Here is a 17,233-nt window from a genome sequence, read left to right on the forward strand (position 1 = left end):
CAGGCAAGACAGTTCCAAATGATGCTGTGGGAGTTCATTCAGGGCTCCCGCCGCAAGAATTGAAAGGTAAGCGCGTTCTGTGAAAACAGTTATTACATATTGCTTACATGTTGACCACTTTTTTCGACAAACACGTAATAACATTTTAGTGATAATATTTATTAAATGGTGCAAAATAATTCAGAAACCAAACTGTGCATTTAGTTCGGCTCTTTTGGGTCTAGTTCATGCTCTTCGCCCGAATTGTTATCCACGTGTACTTGCAGAGATCTTTTCAAGTTACTTTAACGGGGAGGGTGATTAGGTTCGCAGATCAACGGATTTGGCTCGAAAAACTGCTCGGATTTCGATATATTTTACGGATTGGCAGATTTTGAACATTAAGCGGATCACGGATTTCTTCAATATCTCAACAAGTCAAGTGTCCGTTTTGTTATAATTGGTTCTGGATGACAATATAAGTTTATAATAATCTTAAGAGTCAAGTTAGAGCTGAGTGTTGGTTTTTGTGTTTAATGAATGATCGAGCTATCTTTCCAATTAAATCTTTCGCGGTCCTTTATCGACTCGAGTACTTTGTGAGACTAGTGGATCTGAATGTCACTGAGAAGGGAAAATTTTAGTTGGGTTACCCACGAAAATGTAGTGACAAGGCATTTTTTATTGTTCTCGATTGTGATGTTATTCAGTTCAAAGTGGCTACTTCATAGTTTTCCTAGTGGGCTGAAAATGCCTACAGATGTGATTAGGAGATCGTTCACAAGTTGTGCCTTGAACGTTCCAGTTGACGGTTCACTCATATCACAAACTAATTACTGCTATTTCTTTTGTTGTTATTATTTAGCTGCGAATGGATGTCTTGCAAGTGGTGTGCTTGTGTTTGGTTTTCCTTTGTTTTTTTGGCGTTTGCGCCCTTATTTTTTTTCTTTATCGGATGTATAGTAAAGTAGTTGTTTTGAAGAGGCAGCTTCGGGAAGCGTTAGGGGAGAGGGACACGCTGTCTCGGCACCGGGACAGTCTGATACGGCAAAGGGATCGCGCGTATCGGCTGCGAGACTTTGCCGTATCGCGACTGAACCGTGCCGAGCAGCGGTACCGCACACTGGTGTGGGTTCTAAATGTGGAGCCTACTCCAGTAGAGAAGGAGGGTGGGGAAGATGAAGGGTTCGCTTCGTTGGAGGAATAGGCTTGCCTTACCTCTAGCGGGCATTTTATTCTAAGTGTCAACCGTAGTGGCGGATCCAAAATGCCGTATAAAGCAAATTATAAAAAAATATATATATACGTATATCAGAATAAAGAATTAATTTCTGATAAAATTCATCCCCTCAGCTTCATGACTGACACTTAGACTAAAGGATGCCCGAATGTCCAAATTTACTTATTTCTAAACATTTTTTGACAGTTTCCTAACCAAAAACCAAAAAGAGATTAAAATCTACAAAAAATAAAAGGCGTTTGGGCACTTCATCTTCCTCTCCCTCCCTTAATCCCCCTCCCTTTCTTTTCTCCCTTCCTTTTTTTTTTCGATTATTTTGACTTAATTCTTTGCTACTTGCTCATTTTGTTTGTTTATTTATTTATTTATTTATATCTCTCTATTTTCTTATTTACTTACGTACGTATTTATTTATTTTCTATGTCTTTCTTTCTTTCCCTCCTTTAATTTACTTTGTTTTATAAATTCAATTATTTTTATTTGTTCGTTTCTACATTACTACACTCACTAGCTTGTTCACATCATCTATTATTCTTTATTATTTATTTCTCTTCTTCTTCTGTTTGTTTCTTCCTGTCTTCCACTTCAAAACACTACTTTGCCTCTCCTTCAAAGAAACATTTATCTTTTTGCCGTTTCATTTAGGTTCATGAAAAATCAAAGAGACGGTAAAATGAAAAACAAAATGGTGAAAATTTTAAAGATAAAAACATGAAAAGTAAAACGAGAAACTAGAAAAGAAAAGAAAACTCTGTTGGATAACGATTTTAGCCATAGATTGTCTTTTAACTAAAACTGTATGGATAAGCAAAACGAGAACGAAACAAAGCACTTCCACTGCAGTACCATATGCAGACTTGACCTGAGAGGACACCCTACAAACAGACAAAGGGACAAAATATGCAGAAAGGTCGCCCTGAAGGACTCTGTCAATACAGTATAGAGGTACCATTGAATTGTGGACCAAGAAGCATCTATAAGGAATGGAGTGACAAGGTGATGAGAAAAGAAAGAGAAAGGAAAGAAAGCGAAGAAAGAGAACACTGAAAGAAAAGAAAAGAGATGGAGAGAAAAGAAAACTCTGATAAAACTATTTCAGCCATAAAAATTGAATTTTGAACCAACAAGCATATGTGAGGATTGGAGTTGGCGAAGGGAAGAACCATGGCGTATCTTACTTCTTCGCGACCGTATTTACTGGAACATCATCGTCAAGCTTGCCTCTACCTCTATGAAGGGAAAAATCCCCAAAACACGAACTTTTTTCAAAAATATTTTGTACCTGCTGTAAATATTTCAAATTTTATTTGTCAAGATATTTTTAATTATTGAAAAAGTGTTTTTTCAGTTGTTTAATTTATTGTAAATATGAAAATTTTTTCCCGAGTCTAGATATTTTTTATTCATTACAGACATTTCATGTTCTTTTCCAGTTCTTTTTGTTGTCAATACTTCGTTCTTTTTGTTGTAAATATTAACTTTTTCGGTTCGGATTTTTTCAAGACCATTGTAAATACCATTTTCAATAAATTATTATTGGCGAAAAACCCAGTGTCTTGCTTTTTGGTGCGGTTGTGTCTTGTCTTAATGCTGCAAAGATGTTCTCGATCTGTTACCATGGTAACATGTTTTTTGTGTAGCTTTATTTTTACCTCCTATTAGACCACACACCAGACCATGTTCACATTTGAAAGGCTTTTCACCCGTATGTAATCGTTTATGATACCTGGCAGTATTGTAATGCGCGAAACGTCGATCACAGATATCGCACTCGAATGGTTTTTCTCCCGTGTGCAAACGGGTGTGAGTTTTCAGACCTCCCGCTTGGTTGAACGACCGTTTGCAAACTGTGCACGAGTATGGCCGTTCCCCTGTATGGATTCGCATGTGAATCTTTAGCGCTGACTGGCGGGAGTATATCTTTTGACAGAAACTACACCTATGAGATTTTGGTGATTTTTTCTGGTGCCTGACTGCATCTTTAAATTCCCTCGCTTCTTTTTGGTCTTGATAAGGTGCCTTCTCTTGGACACTAGGAACATGATTTATTTTTCTCGGTACTTCCTCGTAAACAGGGTTTTCCTCTTGAGGCACGTGTTTTGGCATCACTAACAGGTTAGCTGCGCGAGACATGTACTGAACATCTGGATACTGTGGGGTTGTTTCCCTGGTAACAGATGGAATAGGCGCCTGGCAGCCCATTCCTCGAGGAAGCTGTACGTTAGACACGTAATCTGACGTGTACTCCACAGGGTTAGTCTCAGGACGCATGGCTGTTTGAAGAAACGAATTGAACATCCCTGATTCGCTTGAAGGGCTCTGGCGCGGTGGACACTGCCAGTTCATCATGGGTGCAAATTCAGGCTCGAGAAACGGGGCAAACTGCGCGGCCACGTCGAGTGTAGATACAGGAAAGTAGGGAAAGAGATTAGGGTCTATTGCTCCAGCAGGCAATGGCGAAGAAAACCTGTCTTGTCTTCTTTGACCTACGGAGCTGAGAGTTTCGTTGTAATTTACACCATACGTCGAAGTTGATCCATTGTGTGTTTCAAATTCAGGTAGCCCCAAAGCTTCATTGGGAGGCATTAGCAAGTCTCTGTGAGAAGCACTGTTCCAAATATCACAGTTTGGCAAGGTGTAATGGTTAAAGTCACAGGACATAGAAGCCGACGTTGTCTCTACTTGGTATTCCATTGGAGGACTTGGAGAAGGCCGGGAGTAATCTGTGAAAATTACAGTGGGATACTGCTTTGAACAAACCTATTAAAAAAAGGTAAGAATTAAGAAACAAGCAAATAAACAAAAAGGTTTCGCTATGGACGTTATTTCCACAATACCTGGAACTATAAATGTCGTCGCGAGGCACGAAAAGACTTTAATTTATTTCTGCTTTCGCTGATTTGCGCTCCGTTTTAATTTTGAAGCGGAGAGGGTGTTGGAATCTGTCAGTTACACAATTAACAGTGTAAGCGTTGCAGCGCCACCAGTTTCGACGGTCTCATATTACAAACACGATTTCGTCCAAATTACTTTAAAAATGGAGTTTCAAGAGTTTGACATGTGGAGGGATTACCTCAGTCTAATCAACGTGATTCAAGACCATTCTAATCAACCTAACCGATCTAACCCACCGGCAACTAACCAATCTAACGAACTAACGAACGAACAGCGTACCCAGGCAAGACAGTTCCAAATGATGCTGTGGGAGTTCATTCAGGGCTCCCGCCGCAAGAATTGAAAGGTAAGCGCGTTCTGTGAAAACAGTTATTACATATTGCTTACATGTTGACCACTTTTTTCGACAAACACGTAATAACATTTTAGTGATAATATTTATTAAATGGTGCAAAATAATTCAGAAACCAAACTGTGCATTTAGTTCGGCTCTTTTGGGTCTAGTTCATGCTCTTCGCCCGAATTGTTATCCACGTGTACTTGCAGAGATCTTTTCAAGTTACTTTAACGGGGAGGGTGATTAGGTTCGCAGATCAACGGATTTGGCTCGAAAAACTGCTCGGATTTCGATATATTTTACGGATTGGCAGATTTTGAACATTAAGCGGATCACGGATTTCTTCAATATCTCAACAAGTCAAGTGTCCGTTTTGTTATAATTGGTTCTGGATGACAATATAAGTTTATAATAATCTTAAGAGTCAAGTTAGAGCTGAGTGTTGGTTTTTGTGTTTAATGAATGATCGAGCTATCTTTCCAATTAAATCTTTCGCGGTCCTTTATCGACTCGAGTACTTTGTGAGACTAGTGGATCTGAATGTCACTGAGAAGGGAAAATTTTAGTTGGGTTACCCACGAAAATGTAGTGACAAGGCATTTTTTATTGTTCTCGATTGTGATGTTATTCAGTTCAAAGTGGCTACTTCATAGTTTTCCTAGTGGGCTGAAAATGCCTACAGATGTGATTAGGAGATCGTTCACAAGTTGTGCCTTGAACGTTCCAGTTGACGGTTCACTCATATCACAAACTAATTACTGCTATTTCTTTTGTTGTTATTATTTAGCTGCGAATGGATGTCTTGCAAGTGGTGTGCTTGTGTTTGGTTTTCCTTTGTTTTTTTGGCGTTTGCGCCCTTATTTTTTTTCTTTATCGGATGTATAGTAAAGTAGTTGTTTTGAAGAGGCAGCTTCGGGAAGCGTTAGGGGAGAGGGACACGCTGTCTCGGCACCGGGACAGTCTGATACGGCAAAGGGATCGCGCGTATCGGCTGCGAGACTTTGCCGTATCGCGACTGAACCGTGCCGAGCAGCGGTACCGCACACTGGTGTGGGTTCTAAATGTGGAGCCTACTCCAGTAGAGAAGGAGGGTGGGGAAGATGAAGGGTTCGCTTCGTTGGAGGAATAGGCTTGCCTTACCTCTAGCGGGCATTTTATTCTAAGTGTCAACCGTAGTGGCGGATCCAAAATGCCGTATAAAGCAAATTATAAAAAAATATATATATACGTATATCAGAATAAAGAATTAATTTCTGATAAAATTCATCCCCTCAGCTTCATGACTGACACTTAGACTAAAGGATGCCCGAATGTCCAAATTTACTTATTTCTAAACATTTTTTGACAGTTTCCTAACCAAAAACCAAAAAGAGATTAAAATCTACAAAAAATAAAAGGCGTTTGGGCACTTCATCTTCCTCTCCCTCCCTTAATCCCCCTCCCTTTCTTTTCTCCCTTCCTTTTTTTTTTCGATTATTTTGACTTAATTCTTTGCTACTTGCTCATTTTGTTTGTTTATTTATTTATTTATTTATATCTCTCTATTTTCTTATTTACTTACGTACGTATTTATTTATTTTCTATGTCTTTCTTTCTTTCCCTCCTTTAATTTACTTTGTTTTATAAATTCAATTATTTTTATTTGTTCGTTTCTACATTACTACACTCACTAGCTTGTTCACATCATCTATTATTCTTTATTATTTATTTCTCTTCTTCTTCTGTTTGTTTCTTCCTGTCTTCCACTTCAAAACACTACTTTGCCTCTCCTTCAAAGAAACATTTATCTTTTTGCCGTTTCATTTAGGTTCATGAAAAATCAAAGAGACGGTAAAATGAAAAACAAAATGGTGAAAATTTTAAAGATAAAAACATGAAAAGTAAAACGAGAAACTAGAAAAGAAAAGAAAACTCTGTTGGATAACGATTTTAGCCATAGATTGTCTTTTAACTAAAACTGTATGGATAAGCAAAACGAGAACGAAACAAAGCACTTCCACTGCAGTACCATATGCAGACTTGACCTGAGAGGACACCCTACAAACAGACAAAGGGACAAAATATGCAGAAAGGTCGCCCTGAAGGACTCTGTCAATACAGTATAGAGGTACCATTGAATTGTGGACCAAGAAGCATCTATAAGGAATGGAGTGACAAGGTGATGAGAAAAGAAAGAGAAAGGAAAGAAAGCGAAGAAAGAGAACACTGAAAGAAAAGAAAAGAGATGGAGAGAAAAGAAAACTCTGATAAAACTATTTCAGCCATAAAAATTGAATTTTGAACCAACAAGCATATGTGAGGATTGGAGTTGGCGAAGGGAAGAACCATGGCGTATCTTACTTCTTCGCGACCGTATTTACTGGAACATCATCGTCAAGCTTGCCTCTACCTCTATGAAGGGAAAAATCCCCAAAACACGAACTTTTTTCAAAAATATTTTGTACCTGCTGTAAATATTTCAAATTTTATTTGTCAAGATATTTTTAATTATTGAAAAAGTGTTTTTTCAGTTGTTTAATTTATTGTAAATATGAAAATTTTTTCCCGAGTCTAGATATTTTTTATTCATTACAGACATTTCATGTTCTTTTCCAGTTCTTTTTGTTGTCAATACTTCGTTCTTTTTGTTGTAAATATTAACTTTTTCGGTTCGGATTTTTTCAAGACCATTGTAAATACCATTTTCAATAAATTATTATTGGCGAAAAACCCAGTGTCTTGCTTTTTGGTGCGGTTGTGTCTTGTCTTAATGCTGCAAAGATGTTCTCGATCTGTTACCATGGTAACATGTTTTTTGTGTAGCTTTATTTTTACCTCCTATTAGACCACACACCAGACCATGTTCACATTTGAAAGGCTTTTCACCCGTATGTAATCGTTTATGATACCTGGCAGTATTGTAATGCGCGAAACGTCGATCACAGATATCGCACTCGAATGGTTTTTCTCCCGTGTGCAAACGGGTGTGAGTTTTCAGACCTCCCGCTTGGTTGAACGACCGTTTGCAAACTGTGCACGAGTATGGCCGTTCCCCTGTATGGATTCGCATGTGAATCTTTAGCGCTGACTGGCGGGAGTATATCTTTTGACAGAAACTACACCTATGAGATTTTGGTGATTTTTTCTGGTGCCTGACTGCATCTTTAAATTCCCTCGCTTCTTTTTGGTCTTGATAAGGTGCCTTCTCTTGGACACTAGGAACATGATTTATTTTTCTCGGTACTTCCTCGTAAACAGGGTTTTCCTCTTGAGGCACGTGTTTTGGCATCACTAACAGGTTAGCTGCGCGAGACATGTACTGAACATCTGGATACTGTGGGGTTGTTTCCCTGGTAACAGATGGAATAGGCGCCTGGCAGCCCATTCCTCGAGGAAGCTGTACGTTAGACACGTAATCTGACGTGTACTCCACAGGGTTAGTCTCAGGACGCATGGCTGTTTGAAGAAACGAATTGAACATCCCTGATTCGCTTGAAGGGCTCTGGCGCGGTGGACACTGCCAGTTCATCATGGGTGCAAATTCAGGCTCGAGAAACGGGGCAAACTGCGCGGCCACGTCGAGTGTAGATACAGGAAAGTAGGGAAAGAGATTAGGGTCTATTGCTCCAGCAGGCAATGGCGAAGAAAACCTGTCTTGTCTTCTTTGACCTACGGAGCTGAGAGTTTCGTTGTAATTTACACCATACGTCGAAGTTGATCCATTGTGTGTTTCAAATTCAGGTAGCCCCAAAGCTTCATTGGGAGGCATTAGCAAGTCTCTGTGAGAAGCACTGTTCCAAATATCACAGTTTGGCAAGGTGTAATGGTTAAAGTCACAGGACATAGAAGCCGACGTTGTCTCTACTTGGTATTCCATTGGAGGACTTGGAGAAGGCCGGGAGTAATCTGTGAAAATTACAGTGGGATACTGCTTTGAACAAACCTATTAAAAAAAGGTAAGAATTAAGAAACAAGCAAATAAACAAAAAGGTTTCGCTATGGACGTTATTTCCACAATACCTGGAACTATAAATGTCGTCGCGAGGCACGAAAAGACTTTAATTTATTTCTGCTTTCGCTGATTTGCGCTCCGTTTTAATTTTGAAGCGGAGAGGGTGTTGGAATCTGTCAGTTACACAATTAACAGTGTAAGCGTTGCAGCGCCACCAGTTTCGACGGTCTCATATTACAAACACGATTTCGTCCAAATTACTTTAAAAATGGAGTTTCAAGAGTTTGACATGTGGAGGGATTACCTCAGTCTAATCAACGTGATTCAAGACCATTCTAATCAACCTAACCGATCTAACCCACCGGCAACTAACCAATCTAACGAACTAACGAACGAACAGCGTACCCAGGCAAGACAGTTCCAAATGATGCTGTGGGAGTTCATTCAGGGCTCCCGCCGCAAGAATTGAAAGGTAAGCGCGTTCTGTGAAAACAGTTATTACATATTGCTTACATGTTGACCACTTTTTTCGACAAACACGTAATAACATTTTAGTGATAATATTTATTAAATGGTGCAAAATAATTCAGAAACCAAACTGTGCATTTAGTTCGGCTCTTTTGGGTCTAGTTCATGCTCTTCGCCCGAATTGTTATCCACGTGTACTTGCAGAGATCTTTTCAAGTTACTTTAACGGGGAGGGTGATTAGGTTCGCAGATCAACGGATTTGGCTCGAAAAACTGCTCGGATTTCGATATATTTTACGGATTGGCAGATTTTGAACATTAAGCGGATCACGGATTTCTTCAATATCTCAACAAGTCAAGTGTCCGTTTTGTTATAATTGGTTCTGGATGACAATATAAGTTTATAATAATCTTAAGAGTCAAGTTAGAGCTGAGTGTTGGTTTTTGTGTTTAATGAATGATCGAGCTATCTTTCCAATTAAATCTTTCGCGGTCCTTTATCGACTCGAGTACTTTGTGAGACTAGTGGATCTGAATGTCACTGAGAAGGGAAAATTTTAGTTGGGTTACCCACGAAAATGTAGTGACAAGGCATTTTTTATTGTTCTCGATTGTGATGTTATTCAGTTCAAAGTGGCTACTTCATAGTTTTCCTAGTGGGCTGAAAATGCCTACAGATGTGATTAGGAGATCGTTCACAAGTTGTGCCTTGAACGTTCCAGTTGACGGTTCACTCATATCACAAACTAATTACTGCTATTTCTTTTGTTGTTATTATTTAGCTGCGAATGGATGTCTTGCAAGTGGTGTGCTTGTGTTTGGTTTTCCTTTGTTTTTTTGGCGTTTGCGCCCTTATTTTTTTTCTTTATCGGATGTATAGTAAAGTAGTTGTTTTGAAGAGGCAGCTTCGGGAAGCGTTAGGGGAGAGGGACACGCTGTCTCGGCACCGGGACAGTCTGATACGGCAAAGGGATCGCGCGTATCGGCTGCGAGACTTTGCCGTATCGCGACTGAACCGTGCCGAGCAGCGGTACCGCACACTGGTGTGGGTTCTAAATGTGGAGCCTACTCCAGTAGAGAAGGAGGGTGGGGAAGATGAAGGGTTCGCTTCGTTGGAGGAATAGGCTTGCCTTACCTCTAGCGGGCATTTTATTCTAAGTGTCAACCGTAGTGGCGGATCCAAAATGCCGTATAAAGCAAATTATAAAAAAATATATATATACGTATATCAGAATAAAGAATTAATTTCTGATAAAATTCATCCCCTCAGCTTCATGACTGACACTTAGACTAAAGGATGCCCGAATGTCCAAATTTACTTATTTCTAAACATTTTTTGACAGTTTCCTAACCAAAAACCAAAAAGAGATTAAAATCTACAAAAAATAAAAGGCGTTTGGGCACTTCATCTTCCTCTCCCTCCCTTAATCCCCCTCCTTTTCTTTTCTCCCTTCCTTTTTTTTTTCGATTATTTTGACTTAATTCTTTGCTACTTGCTCATTTTGTTTGTTTATTTATTTATTTATTTATATCTCTCTATTTTCTTATTTACTTACGTACGTATTTATTTATTTTCTATGTCTTTCTTTCTTTCCCTCCTTTAATTTACTTTGTTTTATAAATTCAATTATTTTTATTTGTTCGTTTCTACATTACTACACTCACTAGCTTGTTCACATCATCTATTATTCTTTATTATTTATTTCTCTTCTTCTTCTGTTTGTTTCTTCCTGTCTTCCACTTCAAAACACTACTTTGCCTCTCCTTCAAAGAAACATTTATCTTTTTGCCGTTTCATTTAGGTTCATGAAAAATCAAAGAGACGGTAAAATGAAAAACAAAATGGTGAAAATTTTAAAGATAAAAACATGAAAAGTAAAACGAGAAACTAGAAAAGAAAAGAAAACTCTGTTGGATAACGATTTTAGCCATAGACTGTCTTTTAACTAAAACTGTATGGATAAGCAAAACGAGAACGAAACAAAGCACTTCCACTGCAGTACCATATGCAGACTTGACCTGACAGGACACCCTACAAACAGACAAAGGGACAAAATATGCAGAAAGGTCGCCCTGAAGGACTCTGTCAATACAGTATAGAGGTACCATTGAATTGTGGACCAAGAAGCATCTATAAGGAATGGAGTGACAAGGTGATGAGAAAAGAAAGAGAAAGGAAAGAAAGCGAAGAAAGAGAACACTGAAAGAAAAGAAAAGAGATGGAGAGAAAAGAAAACTCTGATAAAACTATTTCAGCCATAAAAATTGAATTTTGAACCAACAAGCATATGTGAGGATTGGAGTTGGCGAAGGGAAGAACCATGGCGTATCTTACTTCTTCGCGACCGTATTTACTGGAACATCATCGTCAAGCTTGCCTCTACCTCTATGAAGGGAAAAATCCCCAAAACACGAACTTTTTTCAAAAATATTTTGTACCTGCTGTAAATATTTCAAATTTTATTTGTCAAGATATTTTTAATTATTGAAAAAGTGTTTTTTCAGTTGTTTAATTTATTGTAAATATGAAAATTTTTTCCCGAGTCTAGATATTTTTTATTCATTACAGACATTTCATGTTCTTTTCCAGTTCTTTTTGTTGTCAATACTTCGTTCTTTTTGTTGTAAATATTAACTTTTTCGGTTCGGATTTTTTCAAGACCATTGTAAATACCATTTTCAATAAATTATTATTGGCGAAAAACCCAGTGTCTTGCTTTTTGGTGCGGTTGTGTCTTGTCTTAATGCTGCAAAGATGTTCTCGATCTGTTACCATGGTAACATGTTTTTTGTGTAGCTTTATTTTTACCTCCTATTAGACCACACACCAGACCATGTTCACATTTGAAAGGCTTTTCACCCGTATGTAATCGTTTATGATACCTGGCAGTATTGTAATGCGCGAAACGTCGATCACAGATATCGCACTCGAATGGTTTTTCTCCCGTGTGCAAACGGGTGTGAGTTTTCAGACCTCCCGCTTGGTTGAACGACCGTTTGCAAACTGTGCACGAGTATGGCCGTTCCCCTGTATGGATTCGCATGTGAATCTTTAGCGCTGACTGGCGGGAGTATATCTTTTGACAGAAACTACACCTATGAGATTTTGGTGATTTTTTCTGGTGCCTGACTGCATCTTTAAATTCCCTCGCTTCTTTTTGGTCTTGATAAGGTGCCTTCTCTTGGACACTAGGAACATGATTTATTTTTCTCGGTACTTCCTCGTAAACAGGGTTTTCCTCTTGAGGCACGTGTTTTGGCATCACTAACAGGTTAGCTGCGCGAGACATGTACTGAACATCTGGATACTGTGGGGTTGTTTCCCTGGTAACAGATGGAATAGGCGCCTGGCAGCCCATTCCTCGAGGAAGCTGTACGTTAGACACGTAATCTGACGTGTACTCCACAGGGTTAGTCTCAGGACGCATGGCTGTTTGAAGAAACGAATTGAACATCCCTGATTCGCTTGAAGGGCTCTGGCGCGGTGGACACTGCCAGTTCATCATGGGTGCAAATTCAGGCTCGAGAAACGGGGCAAACTGCGCGGCCACGTCGAGTGTAGATACAGGAAAGTAGGGAAAGAGATTAGGGTCTATTGCTCCAGCAGGCAATGGCGAAGAAAACCTGTCTTGTCTTCTTTGACCTACGGAGCTGAGAGTTTCGTTGTAATTTACACCATAGGTCGAAGTTGATCCATTGTGTGTTTCAAATTCAGGTAGCCCCAAAGCTTCATTGGGAGGCATTAGCAAGTCTCTGTGAGAAGCACTGTTCCAAATATCACAGTTTGGCAAGGTGTAATGGTTAAAGTCACAGGACATAGAAGCCGACGTTGTCTCTACTTGGTATTCCATTGGAGGACTTGGAGAAGGCCGGGAGTAATCTGTGAAAATTACAGTGGGATACTGCTTTGAACAAACCTATTAAAAAAAGGTAAGAATTAAGAAACAAGCAAATAAACAAAAAGGTTTCGCTATGGACGTTATTTCCACAATACCTGGAACTATAAATGTCGTCGCGAGGCACGAAAAGACTTTAATTTATTTCTGCTTTCGCTGATTTGCGCTCCGTTTTAATTTTGAAGCGGAGAGGGTGTTGGAATCTGTCAGTTACACAATTAACAGTGTAAGCGTTGCAGCGCCACCAGTTTCGACGGTCTCATATTACAAACACGATTTCGTCCAAATTACTTTAAAAATGGAGTTTCAAGAGTTTGACATGTGGAGGGATTACCTCAGTCTAATCAACGTGATTCAAGACCATTCTAATCAACCTAACCGATCTAACCCACCGGCAACTAACCAATCTAACGAACTAACGAACGAACAGCGTACCCAGGCAAGACAGTTCCAAATGATGCTGTGGGAGTTCATTCAGGGCTCCCGCCGCAAGAATTGAAAGGTAAGCGCGTTCTGTGAAAACAGTTATTACATATTGCTTACATGTTGACCACTTTTTTCGACAAACACGTAATAACATTTTAGTGATAATATTTATTAAATGGTGCAAAATAATTCAGAAACCAAACTGTGCATTTAGTTCGGCTCTTTTGGGTCTAGTTCATGCTCTTCGCCCGAGTTGTTATCCACGTGTACTTGCAGAGATCTTTTCAAGTTACTTTAACGGGGAGGGTGATTAGGTTCGCAGATCAACGGATTTGGCTCGAAAAACTGCTCGGATTTCGATATATTTTACGGATTGGCAGATTTTGAACATTAAGCGGATCACGGATTTCTTCAATATCTCAACAAGTCAAGTGTCCGTTTTGTTATAATTGGTTCTGGATGACAATATAAGTTTATAATAATCTTAAGAGTCAAGTTAGAGCTGAGTGTTGGTTTTTGTGTTTAATGAATGATCGAGCTATCTTTCCAATTAAATCTTTCGCGGTCCTTTATCGACTCGAGTACTTTGTGAGACTAGTGGATCTGAATGTCACTGAGAAGGGAAAATTTTAGTTGGGTTACCCACGAAAATGTAGTGACAAGGCATTTTTTATTGTTCTCGATTGTGATGTTATTCAGTTCAAAGTGGCTACTTCATAGTTTTCCTAGTGGGCTGAAAATGCCTACAGATGTGATTAGGAGATCGTTCACAAGTTGTGCCTTGAACGTTCCAGTTGACGGTTCACTCATATCACAAACTAATTACTGCTATTTCTTTTGTTGTTATTATTTAGCTGCGAATGGATGTCTTGCAAGTGGTGTGCTTGTGTTTGGTTTTCCTTTGTTTTTTTGGCGTTTGCGCCCTTATTTTTTTTCTTTATCGGATGTATAGTAAAGTAGTTGTTTTGAAGAGGCAGCTTCGGGAAGCGTTAGGGGAGAGGGACACGCTGTCTCGGCACCGGGACAGTCTGATACGGCAAAGGGATCGCGCGTATCGGCTGCGAGACTTTGCCGTATCGCGACTGAACCGTGCCGAGCAGCGGTACCGCACACTGGTGTGGGTTCTAAATGTGGAGCCTACTCCAGTAGAGAAGGAGGGTGGGGAAGATGAAGGGTTCGCTTCGTTGGAGGAATAGGCTTGCCTTACCTCTAGCGGGCATTTTATTCTAAGTGTCAACCGTAGTGGCGGATCCAAAATGCCGTATAAAGCAAATTATAAAAAAATATATATATACGTATATCAGAATAAAGAATTAATTTCTGATAAAATTCATCCCCTCAGCTTCATGACTGACACTTAGACTAAAGGATGCCCGAATGTCCAAATTTACTTATTTCTAAACATTTTTTGACAGTTTCCTAACCAAAAACCAAAAAGAGATTAAAATCTACAAAAAATAAAAGGCGTTTGGGCACTTCATCTTCCTCTCCCTCCCTTAATCCCCCTCCTTTTCTTTTCTCCCTTCCTTTTTTTTTTCGATTATTTTGACTTAATTCTTTGCTACTTGCTCATTTTGTTTGTTTATTTATTTATTTATTTATATCTCTCTATTTTCTTATTTACTTACGTACGTATTTATTTATTTATTTTCTATGTCTTTCTTTCTTTCCCTCCTTTAATTTACTTTGTTTTATAAATTCAATTATTTTTATTTGTTCGTTTCTACATTACTACACTCACTAGCTTGTTCACATCATCTATTATTCTTTATTATTTATTTCTCTTCTTCTTCTGTTTGTTTCTTCCTGTCTTCCACTTCAAAACACTACTTTGCCTCTCCTTCAAAGAAACATTTATCTTTTTGCCGTTTCATTTAGGTTCATGAAAAATCAAAGAGACGGTAAAATGAAAAACAAAATGGTGAAAATTTTAAAGATAAAAACATGAAAAGTAAAACGAGAAACTAGAAAAGAAAAGAAAACTCTGTTGGATAACGATTTTAGCCATAGATTGTCTTTTAACTAAAACTGTATGGATAAGCAAAACGAGAACGAAACAAAGCACTTCCACTGCAGTACCATATGCAGACTTGACCTGAGAGGACACCCTACAAACAGACAAAGGGACAAAATATGCAGAAAGGTCGCCCTGAAGGACTCTGTCAATACAGTATAGAGGTACCATTGAATTGTGGACCAAGAAGCATCTATAAGGAATGGAGTGACAAGGTGATGAGAAAAGAAAGAGAAAGGAAAGAAAGCGAAGAAAGAGAACACTGAAAGAAAAGAAAAGAGATGGAGAGAAAAGAAAACTCTGATAAAACTATTTCAGCCATAAAAATTGAATTTTGAACCAACAAGCATATGTGAGGATTGGAGTTGGCGAAGGGAAGAACCATGGCGTATCTTACTTCTTCGCGACCGTATTTACTGGAACATCATCGTCAAGCTTGCCTCTACCTCTATGAAGGGAAAAATCCCCAAAACACGAACTTTTTTCAAAAATATTTTGTACCTGCTGTAAATATTTCAAATTTTATTTGTCAAGATATTTTTAATTATTGAAAAAGTGTTTTTTCAGTTGTTTAATTTATTGTAAATATGAAAATTTTTTCCCGAGTCTAGATATTTTTTATTCATTACAGACATTTCATGTTCTTTTCCAGTTCTTTTTGTTGTCAATACTTCGTTCTTTTTGTTGTAAATATTAACTTTTTCGGTTCGGATTTTTTCAAGACCATTGTAAATACCATTTTCAATAAATTATTATTGGCGAAAAACCCAGTGTCTTGCTTTTTGGTGCGGTTGTGTCTTGTCTTAATGCTGCAAAGATGTTCTCGATCTGTTACCATGGTAACATGTTTTTTGTGTAGCTTTATTTTTACCTCCTATTAGACCACACACCAGACCATGTTCACATTTGAAAGGCTTTTCACCCGTATGTAATCGTTTATGATACCTGGCAGTATTGTAATGCGCGAAACGTCGATCACAGATATCGCACTCGAATGGTTTTTCTCCCGTGTGCAAACGGGTGTGAGTTTTCAGACCTCCCGCTTGGTTGAACGACCGTTTGCAAACTGTGCACGAGTATGGCCGTTCCCCTGTATGGATTCGCATGTGAATCTTTAGCGCTGACTGGCGGGAGTATATCTTTTGACAGAAACTACACCTATGAGATTTTGGTGATTTTTTCTGGTGCCTGACTGCATCTTTAAATTCCCTCGCTTCTTTTTGGTCTTGATAAGGTGCCTTCTCTTGGACACTAGGAACATGATTTATTTTTCTCGGTACTTCCTCGTAAACAGGGTTTTCCTCTTGAGGCACGTGTTTTGGCATCACTAACAGGTTAGCTGCGCGAGACATGTACTGAACATCTGGATACTGTGGGGTTGTTTCCCTGGTAACAGATGGAATAGGCGCCTGGCAGCCCATTCCTCGAGGAAGCTGTACGTTAGACACGTAATCTGACGTGTACTCCACAGGGTTAGTCTCAGGACGCATGGCTGTTTGAAGAAACGAATTGAACATCCCTGATTCGCTTGAAGGGCTCTGGCGCGGTGGACACTGCCAGTTCATCATGGGTGCAAATTCAGGCTCGAGAAACGGGGCAAACTGCGCGGCCACGTCGAGTGTAGATACAGGAAAGTAGGGAAAGAGATTAGGGTCTATTGCTCCAGCAGGCAATGGCGAAGAAAACCTGTCTTGTCTTCTTTGACCTACGGAGCTGAGAGTTTCGTTGTAATTTACACCATAGGTCGAAGTTGATCCATTGTGTATTTCAAATTCAGGTAGCCCCAAAGCTTCATTGGGAGGCATTAGCAAGTCTCTGTGAGAAGCACTGTTCCAAATATCACAGTTTGGCAAGGTGTAATGGTTAAAGTCACAGGACATAGAAGCCGACGTTGTCTCTACTTGGTATTCCATTGGAGGACTTGGAGAAGGCCGGGAGTAATCTGTGAAAATTACAGTGGGATACTGCTTTGAACAAACCTATTAAAAAAAGGTAAGAATTAAGAAACAAGCAAATAAACAAAAAGGTTTCGCTATGGACGTTATTT

Source organism: Pavona decussata, unplaced genomic scaffold (genome assembly GCF_977016875.1).
Source record: "Pavona decussata unplaced genomic scaffold, jaPavDecu1.1 SCAFFOLD_156, whole genome shotgun sequence".
NCBI classification, from domain to species: Eukaryota; Metazoa; Cnidaria; class Anthozoa; order Scleractinia; family Agariciidae; genus Pavona; species Pavona decussata.